The sequence below is a fragment of the Stegostoma tigrinum genome, chromosome 6 (genome assembly GCF_030684315.1).
Source record: "Stegostoma tigrinum isolate sSteTig4 chromosome 6, sSteTig4.hap1, whole genome shotgun sequence".
NCBI lineage: Eukaryota > Metazoa > Chordata > Chondrichthyes > Orectolobiformes > Stegostomatidae > Stegostoma > Stegostoma tigrinum.
Window position 1 is genome coordinate 34376291 of NC_081359.1, and position 18754 is coordinate 34395044.

Consider the following 18754-nt stretch of genomic DNA (forward strand, 5'->3'; position numbering starts at 1 on the left):
TTGTGCAGAAACCAATGCAATTCAGGAGATTTTTACTTTTAACCAAAAACTATATCAAATTTTGCCATTAACTCATTTGAACTTCTAAATGTGTCTCTGGTTTGACTTACATTTAACTACCACATTGTTGCATAAACATGAAAAGTTGGGTGGCAGTGGATGCCTCTACTCAATTGTCATCACAGCCGCCAGTTCGAAGGATATGAAAAGTCGATAAAATACAACCTTGATATGTTGAAGCTGCTTTATGTGTGCCATTGTTCCAAATATGCACCTGTGAACTATATTAGTGAATAGGATAGAAGCAGTGATTTAACTCTGAGCTTTAATCTGTCACAATTTTCAGGCAAGTTTCAACTCAGAAGATTAAAGCACTCACCTGAGAAGATTCATCATTCTTAAATCTATGCCCTCTAGTTTTGGACTCGCCTACTCTGGGAGAAAGACCCTGGCTCTTTACTCTATCAATGTCCCTCATGATTTTATAAACCTCTATAAGGCCACCTCTCATCCTCCAGGGAAAAAGATAAAATGAATTTTTATACCAGATTTTAGTGTGCTTTAGGAATAATTGGAAACCATTCATATCCTTTTACCTTAGCCCTTGCAGCCAATGTGTTTCTTACATTATTGTTTAATTCAGCTATTGACACTGCTAACTGTACACATTCAGAAATATATGAGCTTCTATGGCATTTGCCCCAGCCAGATGATGTTAAATGAGGTCAGATGGGATTCATAGGAGGAATCATGGATAGCTCAACACACACAAGAGCACAATATCTTAACAATGCAAAAGAGGAGGAAATCGGTTTCATCTAATTTCCCCAGTTTAAAAGTTTATGCATGTTTCACACAAATTACACAGTCATAGTGCACAAGGAAAATCTCGTTATTTTGATTCTTCATTATTGATGTTGTTTTCCAGTTAGTACAGCTCAGCCTGCATTTTTTAACTGGTGTATAACTCTTAGGAAGAACAGTGCAAGATGCAAAGTGTTGACAAAGGTAAGGGAAAATGACCAAAAGCACAAGTTAGAAACAGGATAAGTCACTCAACCAATCAACCTTGCTCTGTCATTCAATAAGATTCATGCTGATCTGGTTATTACATACTCCTGTCTATACAAAATAACCTTTCACGCCTTGCTTTTTCAGAATATATCTGCTGCTACCTTAAAAAATGTTCAAAGACTCTGTTTCCACCATATTTTAAGGGAGTGAGTTCTAAAGAATTGTGACCCTTGAGTGAAACAAAAAAAACTCCCCTCTCTGTATTAAATTGGCAACTTGCTATTTGTAAAAAGTGAACCCTCATCCTTGATTCTCCTAAATACACAACAGTCTTTGCAAGAGACCGTAGGATATTATCTATTTTGATCAAGTCACCTCTTATTCTTCTAAGCTCAAGTGGATACAAGCCCAGCCTGTCAAACTTTTCCTCACAATATAAGTCACCATTCCAGGCATTTTTCTAATCAACCTTCTCTGAACCTCTTCCATTACGTCCTCCCTTAAATAAGGCGGCCAATGCTGAGCACAATACTCCGGATGTCGTCTCCAATTAGATCACCACTCAGAACATCTTCCATTTCCCACCCCTCTCTGCCTTCTGCAAGAACCATTCCCTTCGCCACCCCTTAGTTCATGCCATACTCCCCACCAAACACTCCAGTCTGCCCAGTACCTTCCCCTGTAACCATAAAAGATGTAACACCTACCCAGACACTGCCTCCCTTACCTGCATTCAGGGCCCTAAACAGCCCTTCCAAGTGAGACAGAGCTTCATCCGCATCTCCTCCAACCTAATATATTGCATCTGATGCACACGATGTGACCCTCTCTGTGTCAGTGAGACCAAACATAGATTAGGCGACTGTTTCACCAAAAACCTCTGCCTGGCCTGTAACGGCCAACCTAACCTCCCGGTCACCGCCCATTTCAATTCCCCGCCCCAGTCCCCCTCCGATATGTCAATCCTCAGCCTCTCCAGTGTCGCAGTGACTTGGAATGCAAATTTGAAGAACAATACCTTATCTTCCGCCTGGGCTCCCCACAACCCAGAGGACTCAACATTGAGTTCTCCATTTTCAAATAAACTTCCTACTCATTTCCCAGCTCCCTTTCTAGCCCCACCACCTTTCTTCCATTCCACCTTCTGGCCCTTCCTTCCAGCCACCAACTGGATCATCTCTCCCATTGTCCAACCAGGTCATACCTACAACCAGTGTCTGTTGATCACCAGCAATTCGCTACTACTCCTCCACCCACAGCTCTTTATCTTCAGCTCCCCTCACCTATACATCCAGTCCTGAGGAAGGGTAATACCAAAAATGTTGACTGCTCCTTTTCTCCAGGTGCTGTCTGGCTTGCTGTGTTCTTCCAGACTCCTGTTTGTCTACTGTGGTCTTACCAACATCCTGTACAACTGAAGCACAACCTCACTGCTGTTGCATTCAATTCCCCATGGAATTAAAAAAAATCACACTTTTCATATTCTTAATTATTTACTGTACCTGCATGCTCACATTTTGCTATACATTCACTGGGACATCCAGATTTCTATGCTTCTCAGAGCTCTGTAATATCTCACCATTTAGATAACATGGTTTAAAAAAAATTGCTGCAAAGGAAAGGGCACATTCACATTTTTACCAAATTATACTTCACTTGCCAAATCTTTGCCCACTCACTTAAACTTTTTGTAGCCTTTTTACTTCCTCTCCACAACTTATTATCCTAAATAACTTTGTATCTTTCATAAACGCAGTGATGAAACCTTTGATTTCTTCAGTCAAGTCATCTTATATAGATTGCAAAATATTGAAACACTACCACTGATCTCTGTGGCACCGCACTCATCACACCAAACATTGTAGGAAGAAAGAAAACCTCAGACAACTTCATGAATGGATACTTCAGATGTCCAAATTACAGAAGACGAATTTTCCAATAAATTACTAAACAGTTATCTAAATAACTCCTTTACCCCAATGGCATGGGTTGCAGAGAAAGGCAGAGAGAAAAGATAACAATTTAATTCCTGGTCTTGTATTGAGTTAGAGATAATGGGAACTGGAGATGCTGGAGAATCTGAGATAACAAAGTGTGATGAAGGTTCGAGGCCCGAAACGCCAGCTTTTGTGCTCCTAAGATGCTGCTTGGCCTGCATTGTTCATCTGCGTCCACACTTTGTTAGCCTGTATTGAGTTACTTGCTCTCAACTCAGTAAATGATTACTTCCCCAAATTATTTTCAATTCTCAGGCTAAGAAGGAAAAAGTACCAAAGTTCTATGTGACTCTTATTAGAATTATCTGAGTATCGATATCTCATAGAAAGAAAAATAATATTCTCGATATTAAATCATATTTAATACAATAACATTTTGAGTTTTGTAAATAGGGAATGGCAGCAAAGATGCAATGTAAGCTTTGTGTAAAATGTTGGTTATACCGGAGAGGGAGCATTGCGTGCAGTTTAAATTCATTCATGTTACGAAAGACTCTAATTCATCCAGGTGTACTAAGCATAGATGGCCTATTTCAAAGATGAACACTGATTCCGGAACTATTCGACCTGGGTGATTTAGTTATGTGTTTAAAAGCCCAATTGTGTGAATATTTCTTTGTTGGGTAGACATCTGTGAGATGTCATTGGTTCAAAATTTTCACTGACAGTGACAAGAAAGGTTAAACAAAATGATTTAATCAATAACATTTTACAGCATGTCATGACTTGCCAACAGAGAGCAGGGGAAGTAGAAATTATTGCATTTTTAAGAAGAATAGATAATTAATATTCAAAACTGAGCAGGATACAGGGCCATGAAGAGAAAGGTGGGCAGGAGGCTTTGCTTTGTAATGTTGTAACAAACAGTAAATAGAGAAAGGTAGCCGAAGGCTTTCTTCCTGTGCTGCAAACTGCTATAATTCTATTGAAATGTTGATACAAATATGGCATTAATAATAAATGGCAGTGGGACAAAATACAATGATATGTGATGTGGACTACTACTTATGTAGATTTACTTTAATTATTTATGTTATCACAAAAGTGATTCGTTCGAGTGTCACAACTTCCTTTTTATTCAATTTAATTATCACATCAAGTTTTAGTTCTCACTTTTCCAAACTGATTCCAATAACAGACAATAACAATACGTAAAGAGCTATTAAAATGTACATTATTTTCAATACCGATGTCATTACATTAGTGTATGACACTTCCTTTTTTTAAGTTTCTGTTTTATTTACTGAGTGACAGTTATGTGGAATGAAAGACTGATTTGACTTATACTTCTATGAACTAAGTTCAGTGTGGAAGTAAAAATTATTGTCATTCATGTACACAGCAGACGTTACTTTCGGCAAAGGATCTATTTTTGAAATCATTTCATGGCATTGCTCTTCACCAGATTCTGTCAGCTAGCGTTAGAGTGCTGAGATCAGCCTAAGCAGAAGTCCCCATGGTGCCAGCATTAGCAATTCAGTGACAATGCACAAGTAGACAAAGGAATAGAAGGAAAGTTTATAGGAAACACTCAGCTAACTGGGTCGAAATTGGAAGAGTTTATCAATGTTGTTTGTCTCATCCTAGTTTCAGCATATAAGCGTCTAGCCATTTCCATGGGTAGGTTGACACCTGCCATGGAGAGCAAAAGCCAGCAGAATGCTCGGTGTCTTATCAGAAATAAACTTGAATATTCACTCCATTTCTGTAGCCATTGGTGGTCAGCATCAGCAGCAAGGTGATAGGGAGGCATGCAGCTTTGACCTCATTCAGGTGTGCCTTCCTAGACTGGAATGGGAGATGTCTGGATATGAAGTAGAAGGCACACACAGGATCTTGAGATGTCTCTGAAGACACTGCAGAGGTGACAAGTCACTCCACCCTGCCTGTGATCCACAGCTTGGTGGAAGTTGAAGCCAAGGAGGCAGAGCCTGCAATTGGCCAGCTCACTTTCAGCAACACTGCAGAAAGATTACTCCCACATTGCCATCCACAAACTCCCTGCAATTCCTTGTCCTGGCCCCCACAATGGGCTGAGACATCCAGCACTTCATAGAGGACTGTGTTCCCACCAATGTACTGTTCAACGTCAGTGGAAAGCAGCTCTGCACCCTTATGCGGACATTTGGAATTTGTTTTGGATTGTTGGGCCTCTGGTGACATTTTAAAGGTCACCTGAATATTAAAAATAATTTGTTAGGATGACCAGGATTGCTTGTCTTTTGGCCAAGATCTGCACTATGTGCTTCTGGTGAAGTGATGAGCTACAAATGTACATTAATGTTGTGGCAGATATGTACAAGTTACAAGCTGACAGATTAACGATACTGCCTTTGAAGGCCCTCAAATTGGCTAAAGAGGAGCCTGGCTCTATTGAGTCTGTTACAATCATTTTTCATGTTTATTGTCCAGGTGAGATTTAATGGAAGATGGAAAGCCTTCAATCCCATGAGAATGATTGCGGATTTTCCCTGCTCATCTCGGTACCTCCACCTCCATTTCCTATCCCCATCTCCACCTTCCACAAATTTCATATTATTTCTATACAGGAGCCTTTGTTCACACTGTTAGCTAAGTGCCTCCTCACATTTCCTTACAACTGTGGTATTGAAATATTAATATTCCCAAGTATCCCGCGCATCTTAAGTCTATAACAGAGCAATGATCAACATTGTTATGCACTGTTCCCAATGATTAAAGTCAAAATCACTTGCAAAGACTCTACTTCCTGCACTATTCCATGCCCCCCATACTATTTTGGCTCCCATCCTTATATTTGGAGTTGCTGCCTTGAAGAGTTGATGTGCCCTCTGTCAATCATTGTGATGGTTGTAATCCCCACACTTTAATACTCCACTGGCTCCAACACATCACGCACTGGCCTCTGACGACATTCACAGCCCAAACCCTGACAATTCCTTGGGATTGACTTCCCAGACTGATTTGTGAGGACAGCCCCAAATGAGGACAGCGCAGCCCATGATCGACTTTTGTCTAGCTCCCGACATGACTTACAAGTAAACCGATTGGTAAAACTTAGTACACGTGATCGATTGTTGTCTCAACCTTGGACTGAAAGGAAATTTATGCCTGGACCCTACATATGAAAACTGTCAGTACAAAGATCTCAACTGACTATAGTCAAATCCCTGAACTGAGAAGGTTCAGTACCCTTGACCGTGCATGGTGCCATCACCTGACTGACAGTTGTTCTCTTTGACTCAATTTTGTGTTATGATCATTTGTTTGAAGCATGTGCATATTTTTGCAGGATCAGCTACTGGCACTTCCTGTAGGTGTGAAATTGATGTAGCATGGTGCTGTACAGCTTAGCCCCTTGATTGTTCTGTGTTGGCAACCACAGCAAGGCCCCTGACCTTCTATCAGTGCTAAGATGCAAGGCGAGGCAGGGCTACTGTGAACCTATGAGTTAAAAATGAAATGATGATGCCATAAAAAGCAAGGCATGATAGAGATGAAATGAGTAACAAGGGTAAAATTAGTGAGAACTAACCAAAACCAAAATTGCTGGAAAAGTTCAGCCGGTCCGGCAGCATCTTGGAGACCGAGCAGAGTTAACATTTCAGATCCAATTATCTTCTTCAGGGCATCTAAAGTTCTGAGATCTAAGCAATCCAGCATTACCATCAGCTGGGATCTCAGCAGTTGAAACAAATTTTGATTTTACAGCTAATTTCTTGTTTCTGTTCCAACCGTAGCTATCCATTCTGTCCCGTGGCTAATTATTCCTTTATAGCAAGTCACATGATTCTGCTGTGAAAAGGCTTGCAAACAACCAATTTATTGCCATTAACTTTTTCAATTTAAATCTAATTTTATTAGACAATGAAATTGAATAGATAACTTTTCCGTATAAGCACTGAGAAATGCCTAAAAATGCGCCAAACTCTACTAGGCTTAGAAATCCAGCAAAAAATCCTTTAAACTTTGTCAAAGTGAAAGGTTTTTAATCATCAACATGCAACTAATGGGCAATGTTAACTCAAAGTGATTCCCATTCTAATTTTTTCATATGTCATCGATCGTAACAACTTCAAAACAATGGGATAGAATTCTACAAAGATAATTGAGGTCCTGCGATCATATCTGAAAGCAGGGTTGACTCAACTTCACTGCTAATGGGTCCAATGTCTATGTTTTGGAAGTAAAAGCAAATTAAATACACCTTACATCTTTTAAAGACATATGCTACTGCTCAAGAATGGAGGCCCAGTCAGGGGTCCATATTTCAATAATAACACCACTAGTGGTGGTCATTTCTGGGGCTGCACCTGAAGGATGAATGCACATTGAAGAATGGATGAATGCTGAAGGAAATTACGTTGAGTCTGAAGGTGCTGTGGCCAGTTAGACAAACCCTGAAGATGGTGCAGTTTCAGGGGAGACAGATGGTTCTATCACTGCAGGGGTAAGCGTTGCTGTTAGGGGTTTCTCCATATGCAACACCCCATAGCCCAGCCAGACGCAGCAGAGTTTGGCAGCCACCCAATAGACTGCCCTCCTGATATGAGCAAAGTGCTCATGGAGGTGGGAATAGGCCTCATACTCGGCTCAATTGGATTCTCTGCAGGTGTCTTGTGTGCTACTTCTTTTCAGTTCTGGCAAAATGGTAAGGTGGTAGGAGGATTATCAAGACACTGCTCACCAATGCTATTTTGTCAACCTTCCCATTTCCCTGTTCATCACCAATGGTCCTGAAAAGATCTGGTCCTATTTAGAAAGAATTGATTTCCGTGTAGACATTGTGGGTGAACCTTTTATGCCATTTCGCATTCCAAAATGGTACCATGTATAAAAATGAAAGATTTCAGGCAACCAGAATTGTGATGCAGAAGATAAGAACTTAGACACCTCAGCTAGTGTCTTGTAGGGTGATGGGTTGGGAGGCCTGATGCCGGTAAAAGTGTCTGAGAGATGCACTGATTGCCATTCCATGTACCAGGCCATTTATTATTGGAGCAAAGGTCAGTGACTGTGTCATCCACTGACCAGAGGCTGGCAACTAATTCAGCTAACGATGATCCAATTGAAGGCCATTTTCCAAAACTGCTGGCATTCTATCAGTGACAAAGTTGGCTCCTGTAGTTTAGGGAGGTTGAATTTGTCTATTGCTTGGAGGTGACATTAAAGCAGTTCATTTCAGACAATATGGTTATTGGGGGATGAGATGAGGAGTGAAACCATCTCATTGGAAGCTCCATGCCACAAGGATGGGATTATTGATTCTAAATAGCACCACCATGGCACCATTGGTAGAGGGGTTTCCCTTCCAAACTTACCTGTTTATCCCTGGGACAGTCAACTTTCTTTTACCTGTGAGGGAGCCACAAAAGGAGTGATACCCTCTTGGTTCTTCTGAAATGTCACCCCTTGTCTGAATGATACCAGATTAGGCTGCAACATGGAGAGCCAGCCCATTGTCCTTAACTGTCTTGTATCTCGCCTTTCAGGGATGGATTTCCCTATTATACTACAGGGTTAGAGGATAATGTCTTTCACCATAGTATTTATAAGGCAGGTCTTGCAATATGTTATAGGACTAAGGTGTATTGGAGCTTCCTTTTGGCCCACAGGTCCTCTGAAAGAAGCACAATGCAAATACATAACCAAGTTGAAATAAATGGAGTTACACATGACCTTTTACTTTGGGTTATTCATATGCTAATGCATCACACACTACCTGAAAGTGCACCACTTTGTGGAACCCTCTGGCATATTGAAATTCAGACATTAGAGTGACCAGAGATTGTTAAAGGTGAAGAGGTAGACGGTGTTGGTCAGGAATTGTCTGCCTCTAAGTGATGAGCCTTAGAACTCAGATCACACAGGTCTTCTTGTTAAAAGGAAACATTTCTCCAAACCTCAACTGGAAGCCACAGGCTCTGGAGATACACTGTAAATGTCCTCAAAACTGCCTCAGCTTTATACTATGCCCAGAAAAAAATCCTATACGTGCACGTTAGTAGGATTTCTGCTGCACCACTCTTAAAGTTAATGAGAGGAGTGGGTTTAGCTCTGAGGAAGCTCCATATCCTTAAGAAACTTCATGGCAGTGACATACTGAATAAACTATTTTGCCCACAATCCACTGCTCCCAGTCATGCAACCAGATTTATACATGGACTACAACTTAGTCAGTGGTAGAGGTGGGGCATGGAACGGCGAAAGCCAATTTACACACAGTAAACTCTCACAAATACAATGTGAAAACAGACAGATGATCAGCTTTTTGTTAATTTTATTGAGATTAACATTGGCCAGGAATCCAAAGATAAATCCTTTACTCTTCTTTTAAATCGGAGCATGGAATCTTGCATCTCCACTATACAAAGTAGAGAGACAGGGCCTTAGTTTTTAACAGCTCATCAGAAAGGTGTTTTCCTCCAACAGAACTGCAAATAGTGTCACAGGTGTATACGTGACCCATGTGATTTGTCTCAACTTCGTTGCAGTAAGGCATCACATAGGCTGCTAGTGCATTTACAAAGCCATTTCATGGACTACTACTCAAGGCTAGTATCCGCATTTTGAGATTGAGAATTTTGAAGGCTCAGTTAAGAAGCTTATTGCTAATTTTATGTATTGTTCCAAAAAAATAGAAGGCCTTAGTTTAAGAAGCTTATTTCAAATCTGTTCAAAATATGTATTGATACTTTGGTCCCATGCCACACTGAAATGTATCTATCTGATATAAACTGGCTGGGTAAAGGGCTTGGTATCCACCAAAGGCTTTGCAAGGAAACTTAATTTGTTTTTTTTGGAATTTAGCCTCATCTCGATATTGGGGGTGAGATTCTGATAGCTCTGCTAATTGACAGCTCACTTCTTGTGAGTGTAGGAGTCCAGCAGGAGAAAGACTGAAATGGGATGTTATAGAAAATTCTCGTGGAGCAGCCAACTGATATGGCAATGTAGAAATCGCATCAAGCAACATATCCAGCCATGTCTTTTTGCTATGAACAGCAGATGTTTTCTTGTTACTGAAGAAAATATATACTTTTGATCTTCACTGCAATCAACAATAATTCTAAGAGTGTTTCATTGCTCTTAATACCAGCCTTGATCTCTGCATATCCATCTTGGTCACTTCTTGCCTCTTACAAAATCAACTTCTACATTGCCCTTTTAATCAGAGATTACATTGTGTCAAGTGGGTGTGTGACACGCTTGATGTGTAGCTTAGAGAGTCAAATCATTAGAAGTCAAAAGGGACTGCCCCATTCATGGTGAAATTAGTAAATGTAATAGCAATTTGATTTCTGGGTCCCATTCATACAATTCCACCCATATCGCACAATCATCAGTTGAGAAACTCTTGTCACATTAACATCAAAGTATGGGTTGTAATCAGATATGTACACAAGCAATGCCATTCTAACAAAGTCAATACACCATCGCCACCACAAAGATAGCCTTGTCTGCTGTTCAGTTAGATCACGGCTGATTGTATTTCCACTTTATTGACATACTTTTGTTCTATATTCCTTCATACTCTTACCCAATATGAAACTAGCTGTCTCAGGAAATTCACAGCTCTTTGCCTTTGGAATGTTCCCTTTTTGGTGTATTTTGAAAGGTGTTTCTGGATTTCACTACTGAATGATCTGCTTCTTTTTTTATATAATTGTATCCCTTTATTCAGAATACCTTCTGAGAATAAATAACCTAGTTGTATGTAGCCTATTGAATTCTTATCATTTTAAGTATTTTATTTCAATTGTGCCTTCATTCTGGAAATTGAAGGGAATACAAACCAAATTCACGCAGTATTAATCAGAATATAACCCTTTATATCCTGGTATCACGTTCGTAACTCCATTGTTTCTGTTCCAAGATCAATAAATTGCTTTGATGCAGTGGCCAAATGTTTCAGAAAGGATTTGACCAGGACTCTAAACAACTGCAGCTTCTATCTCCAGCACATCCCTCACCTTCCTGGACCTCTCAGTCTCCATCTCAGGCAACCAGCTTGTAACTGATGTCCATTCCAAGCCCACCGACTCCCACAGTTACATAGAATACACCACCTCCCACCCACCCTCCTGCAAAAAATTCCATCCCCTATTCCCAGTTCCTCCGCTTCCGCTGCATCTGCTCCCAAGATGAGGCATTCCACTCCCGCACATCCCAGGTGTCCAAGTTCTTCAAGGACCACAACTTTTCCCCTACATTGATCAAGAACGCCCTTGACCGCGTCTCCCGCATTTCCCACTACACATCCCTCACACCCCACCCCCGCCACAACCGCCCAAAGAGGATCCCCCTCGTTCTCACACACCACCCCACCAACCTCCGGATACAACGCATCATCCTCTGACACTTCTGCCATCTACAATCCGACCCCTCCACCCAAGACATTTTTCCATCCCCACCCTTGTCTGCTTTCAGGAGAGACCAGTCTCTCTGCGGCTCCCTTGTCCGCTCCCCACTCCCCTCCAACCCCACCACACCCAGCACCTTCCCCTGCAACCGCAGGAAGTGCTACACTTGCCCCCACACCTACTCCCTCACCCCTATCCCAGGCCCCAAGATGACTTTCCATATTCAGCAGAGGTTCTCCTGCACATCTGCCAATGTGGTATACTGTATCCATATTACCCAGTGTGGCTTCCTCTACATTGGGGAAACCAAGCGGAGGCTTGGGGGCCGCTTTGCAGAACACCTCCGCTCGGTTCACAATAAACAACTGCACCTCCCAGTCGCAAACCATTTCAACTCCCCCTCCCATTCTTTAGATGACATGTCCATCATGGGCCTCCTGCAGTACCACAATGATGCCACGCAAAGGTTGCAGGAGCAGCAACTCATATTCCTGCAGCCCAACGGTATCAATGTGGACTTCACCAGCTTCAAAATCTCCCCTTCCCCACTGCATTGCAAAACCAGCCCAGTTCGTCCCCTCCCCCCACTGCACCACACAACCAGCCCAGCTCTTCCCCTCCCCCCACTGCATCCCAAAACCAGCCCAGCCTGTCCCTGCCTCCCTAACCTGTTCTTCCTCTCACCCATCCCTTCCTCCCACCCAAGCCGCACCTCCATTTCCTACCTACTAACCTCATCCCACCTCCTTGACCTGTCCGTCTTCCCTGGACTGACCTATCCCCTCCCTACCTCCCCACCTATACTCTCCTCTCCACCTATCTTCTTTTCTCTCCATCTTCGGTCTGCCTCCCCCTCTCTCCCTTTTTATTCCAGAACCCTCACCCCATCCCCCTCTCTGATGAAGGGTCTAGACCCGGAACGTCAGCTTTTGTGCCCCTGAGATGCTGCTTGGCCTGCTATGTTCATCCAGCTTCACACTTTATTATCTTGGATGCTCCAGCATCTGCAGTTCCCATTATCACTGCAGCTTTCTCTCATTGTGTTGCAAATTTATTGGAATAAAAGTCAATATTCCATTTGTTTTAATAGTGATTGAAATTTATACATGGCCACCAGCTTTCCATAATCTGTGTATCAGGATTCACAGAAGTGTTTAATTCCCCTGTTTCTAGTTTCTATTATAAAACTATTCTCATTATCCAAAATAATGCTTTTATTTTTCTCCTGCGTTGAACCTTGTAACCACATTGACCTTTGTTACTTCATGCTCCAATCACGCAACCTACTGTGCCTCCAAAATTGGTGACATCTGCAAATATAGATAGATATTTTACCCTTATTCAAGTTATTCATATACCTGGTGAAAGTCTGAAACTGCAATACAGGTCCTTCATGGATGCTTCTTGTCGTGTCCTGCCAGTCAAAATGCATTTTCTATGTGAAATGCACTGCAGTCTCACGACATAAGTAGCCACCTAATTGAATGTCTTTGGTCGACAGAGGTTTTCCAGTATAACAAAACACAATTGTGGCAGGACTAAAGAATTTATAATGTTACATAGTCGTACATTGTTTGTGACATTAACGTTAATTTATGGTCATTTTGTTGTGGCCAGCTACAGAGCTTTTGCTCTGAGTCAATTAATCATTTACATAGTGATATGAAAGTTGACTCCTGCCTTGAGCCATTTGTAGTTGACAATGTATTTGAGAGTTCAGGCACAGTGCCAGTTACCTCACATGAAAAAGTTCTATCGGGGTCCCAAAAAGCTTATAGAACTCACTATAATGTATTAATTAGGTTGTTACAAGTTGCCAAGAGGCATTTTCGTTCACAAATAGGTCCACGAAAAAATTTCAAAGAGTTGGCCTGTGGAAAATCTACATCATTTTTATTTTTAATTGCAATTATCCAAATCTTAACCTTTCCTATCGAAAGAAATTAGACAATACAGAAATGAAAATTAGCTCCAGTATGTTCAAGTATATTCAGTGTTGGCAGGATGCACGGGTCATTTTCTGTCATTCGATATTTTGCTGTGTGTTTGAGGTCTAGCATTGTTCAGAATCCCAAAGTAAAGCTATTTAAGTCTATGGCACTTTCAGCAAGAGCTTTTCATTTACAGCTTGATTTATACACATTTAACGAAAGCAAAATATAGTGGATGCTAGAGATCTGCAATAAAATAGAGTGCGAATGAAGCTCAGCAGGTGTGACTGCACATGTGAAGAAGAAAAGTGAGTTAATGTTTCAACTGCAACTTTTGAGAATTGTTCCAAATGACCATTAGGGAAGGGCCATTCTTACCTGGACTGACATACATATAGCTCCAGACCCACAACAAAGTAATTGGATCTTAATTGCTTTATGATGTGACCTAACAAGCTACTCATTTGTATCAATACTGAAATGGTCACAAGAAAAAAGAATAAAAATGATCATCTGTCATTGACTAAGGTACTAAGAACAAACACAAACGCAGCTCTGTTGACTCTGAAAAGCCTCCCTTCCTAACATCTGGGAGTGCAAAAATTTGGAGAGCCCTCTCACAGCCTGGTCGAGCAACAGACTGAAAGAGCCATACACACAGAATTGTATCTTGTATATATATATACACAATGTCCCAGCAGCATCATTGCCATTCTTGCATATCTCCTGTTGACATACATGCTATTGTACACACACACATATTATCATAGCACTCCATTCTATTGACCCTACCTGTTTGCTCATAGAAACACAGAAATTTGGAGCAGGAGTAGGTCGTTTTGCCTTTCAAGACTGCTCTGCCTGAACACCATCATGGCTCATCATTTAACTTAGTTCCTGTTCCTGCTTCCTCTTCATGCCCTTTGACCTGTTTAACCCTAAGGACTACATCTTGAAGACACTCAATGTTTTGGCCTCAACTGTTTTCTGTGGCAGAGAATTGCACAGGATCACCACTCTCTGCAGGGAAGATATTTCTCCTCATCTCAGTTCTAAATGGTCTACTCTGCATCCTTAAACTGTAACTCGCTGATCATCAGGAACATCTTTCCTGTATTTACCTGATGAGCCTTGTTAGGTTTTTATAGATTTCTATGAGATATTCGCCCCATCATTCTTCTAAACTCCAGTGAATATAATCTTAATTAATCCAATCTCTCTTCACACATCTGTCTTACCATCCTAGGTATCTGCCTGATAAACCTTTCCAGCAGTCCCCCTATAATCGTCCTCTGATAAGGACATCAAACCTGCACACAATACTGCAGAAGTGATCGTCATGGCTCTGTACAATTACAACAAAATACTCCTACTCCTGTTTTCAAATATTATCACTAAGAAGGCCAATATGTCATTTGCTTTCCTCACTGCCTGCTACACCTGCATTCTTATTTTCAGTGGCTGCTGCATAAGGAGATCCAGGTGTTGTTGAGCTTTTCCATTTCCTAATCAATCACCACTCAGATGATAATCTGTTTACCTGTTTATGTTACCAAAGTGGATTACATTACAATGATTCATATTACAGTTAATTTGTTATGCATTTGCCCATTCTTTCAATTTATCCAAATCACACTGAAGCACATTTGCAACCTCCTCACTGTTAATCTTCTTGCCAGCTTGGATCTACAAGCTTGGAGATAGTACCTTTAATTGCCTCATATGAAATCGTTGATATATACATTATGAATAGCTGGCATACAAGCTCTGCTCCCTGTGTTACTCCACTGATAAGTTCTTGTCACATGGAAAAAGGCCAGTGTATTTCTTCTGTTAGTTTCTGGTCTGCCAGCAAGACACCTGCTGATGTCAGCATACTACCCCAATCTCTTCCACTTTAATTTTACAAGTTAATCTGTGAGTGTAATGGAATAGTCCAGTGTTCTATGCCCAAAAGTCGTAGGCTGCTTTATCAATATCCTTCCCTCCATCATAAACTCAGAAGTGGGGATGCTCACTGACAATTCTACAATGTTCAGCAACATTTGTGACGGCTCAGATACTCAAACAGACCATGTCCAAATGCAGTAAGTGCTGTTAACATCCACGTTTGGGCTGACAATTGAAAGTAACATTCATACCACAGAAATTCCAGGCAATGGTCATCTCCAACAAAAGAGAATATACCCTTTGCCCTAGACATTCAATGGCATTATTGTCACTGAATCTCCCGCTTTCAATATATTGAGTTGCCAATGACTTGATCCAGTACAATAATATAAATACTGTGAATACAAGATCAGGCCAGAATCTGAAGAGTATCAGAGATAGTGGGAACTGCAGATGCTGGAGAATCCGAGATAACAAAGTGTGGAGCTGGATGAACACAGTAGTCCAAGCAGCATCTTAGGAGCACAAAAGCTGACATTTCGGGCCTAGACCCTTCATCAGAAAAAGGGGAAGGGGAGAGAGTTCTGAAATAAGTAGGGAGAGAGGGGGAGAGGAGAAGAAGGGTGGAGAAGAGGCAGACAACTTAAAGGGGCGGGGATGGAGCCTGTAGAGGTGAGTGTAGGTGGGGAGGGGATAGGGCAGATAGGGGGGCACGGACAGGACAAGGGAGTGGGATGGGGTTAGGAGGTAGGAAATGAAGGTGCGGCTTAGGTGGGAGGAGGGGATAGTTGAGAGGAAGAACAGGTTAGGGAGGCGGGGACGAGCTGGGTTGGTTTTGGGATGCAGTGGGGGGAGGGGGAGATTTTGAAGATTGTGAAATCCACATTGATACCATTGGGCTACAGTGTTCCTAAGCAGAATATGAGTTGCTGTTCCTGCAACCTTCAGATGGCATCATTGTGGCACTTGCAGGAGGCCTGGGATGGACACGTCGTCTGAGGATTGGGTGGGGGAGTTGAAATAGTTCACGACTGGGAGGTGCTGTTGTTTATTGTGAACTGAGCGGTCCCCAAGCCTCCGCTTGGTTTCCCCAATGTAGAGGAGGCCACACCGGGTACAGCAGATGCAATATACCACATTGGCAGATGTGCAGGTGAGCATCTGCTTGATGTGGAACGTCATCTTGGGGCCTGGGATGGGGGTGACGGAGGAGGTGTGGGGGCAAGTGTAGCACTTCCTGCTGTTGCAGGGAAAGGTGCTGGGTGTGGTGGGGTTGGAAGGGAGTGTGGAGCAGACAAAGGAGCTCCAGAGAGAGTAGTCTTTCCGGAAGAAAGACAAGAATGGGGATGGAAAAATGTCTTTGGTGGTGGGGTCAGATTGTCGACGGCAGAAGTGTCAGAGGATGATGCAGTGTATCCGGAGGTTGGTGGGGTGGTATGTGAGGACGAGGGGAATTCTCTTTTGGCGGTTATTGCGGGGACAGCGTGTGAGGGATGAGTTAGGGGAAATGCGGGAGATACGGTCAAGGGCATTCTCGACCACTGCAGGGGAATGTTGCGGTCCTTGAAGAACGAGGACATCTGGGATGTACGGGAGTGGAATGCATCATCCTGGGATCAAGTGTGGTGGAGGCGAACAAATTGGGAATAGGGGATGGAATTTTTGAAGGAAGGTGGGTGGGAGAAGGTGCATTCCAGGTAGCTATGAGAGTTGGTGGGCTTGAAATGGATATCAGTTGCTAAGTGGTTGCCTGAGATGGAGACAGAGAGGGCCAGGAAGGGGAGGGATGTGAAGACAGGTTTTTGTTGCATACTGACATTAGATGTGAATCTACATGGAGGTAAATAGCAATCTGATGCCTCTCAAAATGGTTCAGTCTTCTAATATTGACAATGCCCACATCTCTACAATTACACAGTAAGTGGAATCTTATAGTGGCCTGAGAGGCATGGACTAAGACAAGATTTATGGCAGTAAAGGATGAGAATTCTGATGACGCCGAGCTCATGCTGGGAACAAATAATTTTTTAGCACAAGTAGTATGGCAAGATTCTTGCTAATAGTGATGAGATGCCAGTTGATAAGGATTATTGCTTGTTAAATTCCTTGTTGATGGCCCAACTCACCACTAAAATTTGACTTTCTACCTTACCGAACTTGTCTAAACAAGCCGACTATGAAGAAAACTTGACATGGGAACCAAAGTTGGTACCTGATAAATTCAGCCCATCCCTTGCTCTGAACACCCTTCATGGTGGACACCAGGCATCAACTTCTCAAGTCATGGGCAATGGGATAGAGAAACTTGCACCTCATGTCCACTGACATTGGCATCCTTGATGTGCTAACCTTTCAGAACTCTCAAGGCACTTCTCTGATGCTTTGAAGATGCTACTGTACATTATTACAGCATTGTAATGCTGCAGCAATGCCACTGTGCCTTCAAGGACATTCTCCCAGGCTATGTACTGGACCAGGCTGAATATCCGCAATCTTAGCTCTCTGTCATTATAGTCATTCACTTCGACTGCACCTAAAGGCTCACAGTATCCCAACGTAGCATTTGCATTGCCTTGCTTTTATGCATTCAGAGATAAACGGCCCATATTACTTTTATGTTGGCTCGTCATTTATTACAGACACAAAGGAAGGAAGTCTACTGTGTTTGTCAGCAGCCTTCAACATTGACAATGTGGATAGTCTTAGCAGATGGGGTCCTGGCATGGTAGGGGACCCTCAGGTACCCGTCCATGAACTTGCAAATAGTCAGTCAGCCACTTGGTTCAGACAGAGTCAGGATGCTATCTACATTAAAGGAGAACATCCAAATGTTGTGCAGGCCACTAACTGTATTGAGTATTTCTACCCTTTGGGACCTGTTTTCCTCCTGGAATGAAAGGAAGGAAGATTGATGAAGATGGAACTGAGTGACAAATCGCTAATTTTGTTGCAGGTGGGGAGGGGCACCATGCAAGCGAGTAGGCAGTGCAGAGAGTATGGACCGTTAGTCCATGTTTGGATGGGGGAGGGGGTCAGTGAGAGACAGAAGATGTTGCAAAAATTTGTGAGAATGGCAAAATATGAGCCTAGGCGAATGCTGAAAGATAGACAGGGTGAGTGTGAGGTGTCAGAGAGACAATGGTTACACTTACCCCAGTGGAATGGAGAAGGTCATTGACCTTTTTCCTGCACTTGGCAAACTTGGCCCAGGCTGGCATGATCTGGCGTTAAGGCCTCCAGAATTGATCTTGGAGGAAGATAAAGTTCTGCCTGAAAATAAAGTGAGGGTGGCATGGTGGGTCCATGGTTAGCACTGCTGCTTCACAGCTCCAGGGACCCATGTTCAATTCCATCTTGGCTGTTTGCCTGTGTGAAGTTTGCACATTCTCTCCTTGTCAATGTGCATTTCCTCCAGGTAATCCGGGTTACTCCCTCAGTCCAAACATGCACAGGTTGTGTGGATTGGCAGTGGTAAATTGACCTGCAGCATCCCGGGATGTGTTGGCTAGAGGGATTAGTCATAATACATGCAGGGTTACGTGGCTGTGTATGGGATCTGGGTCTGAGTGTGATGTCCTTC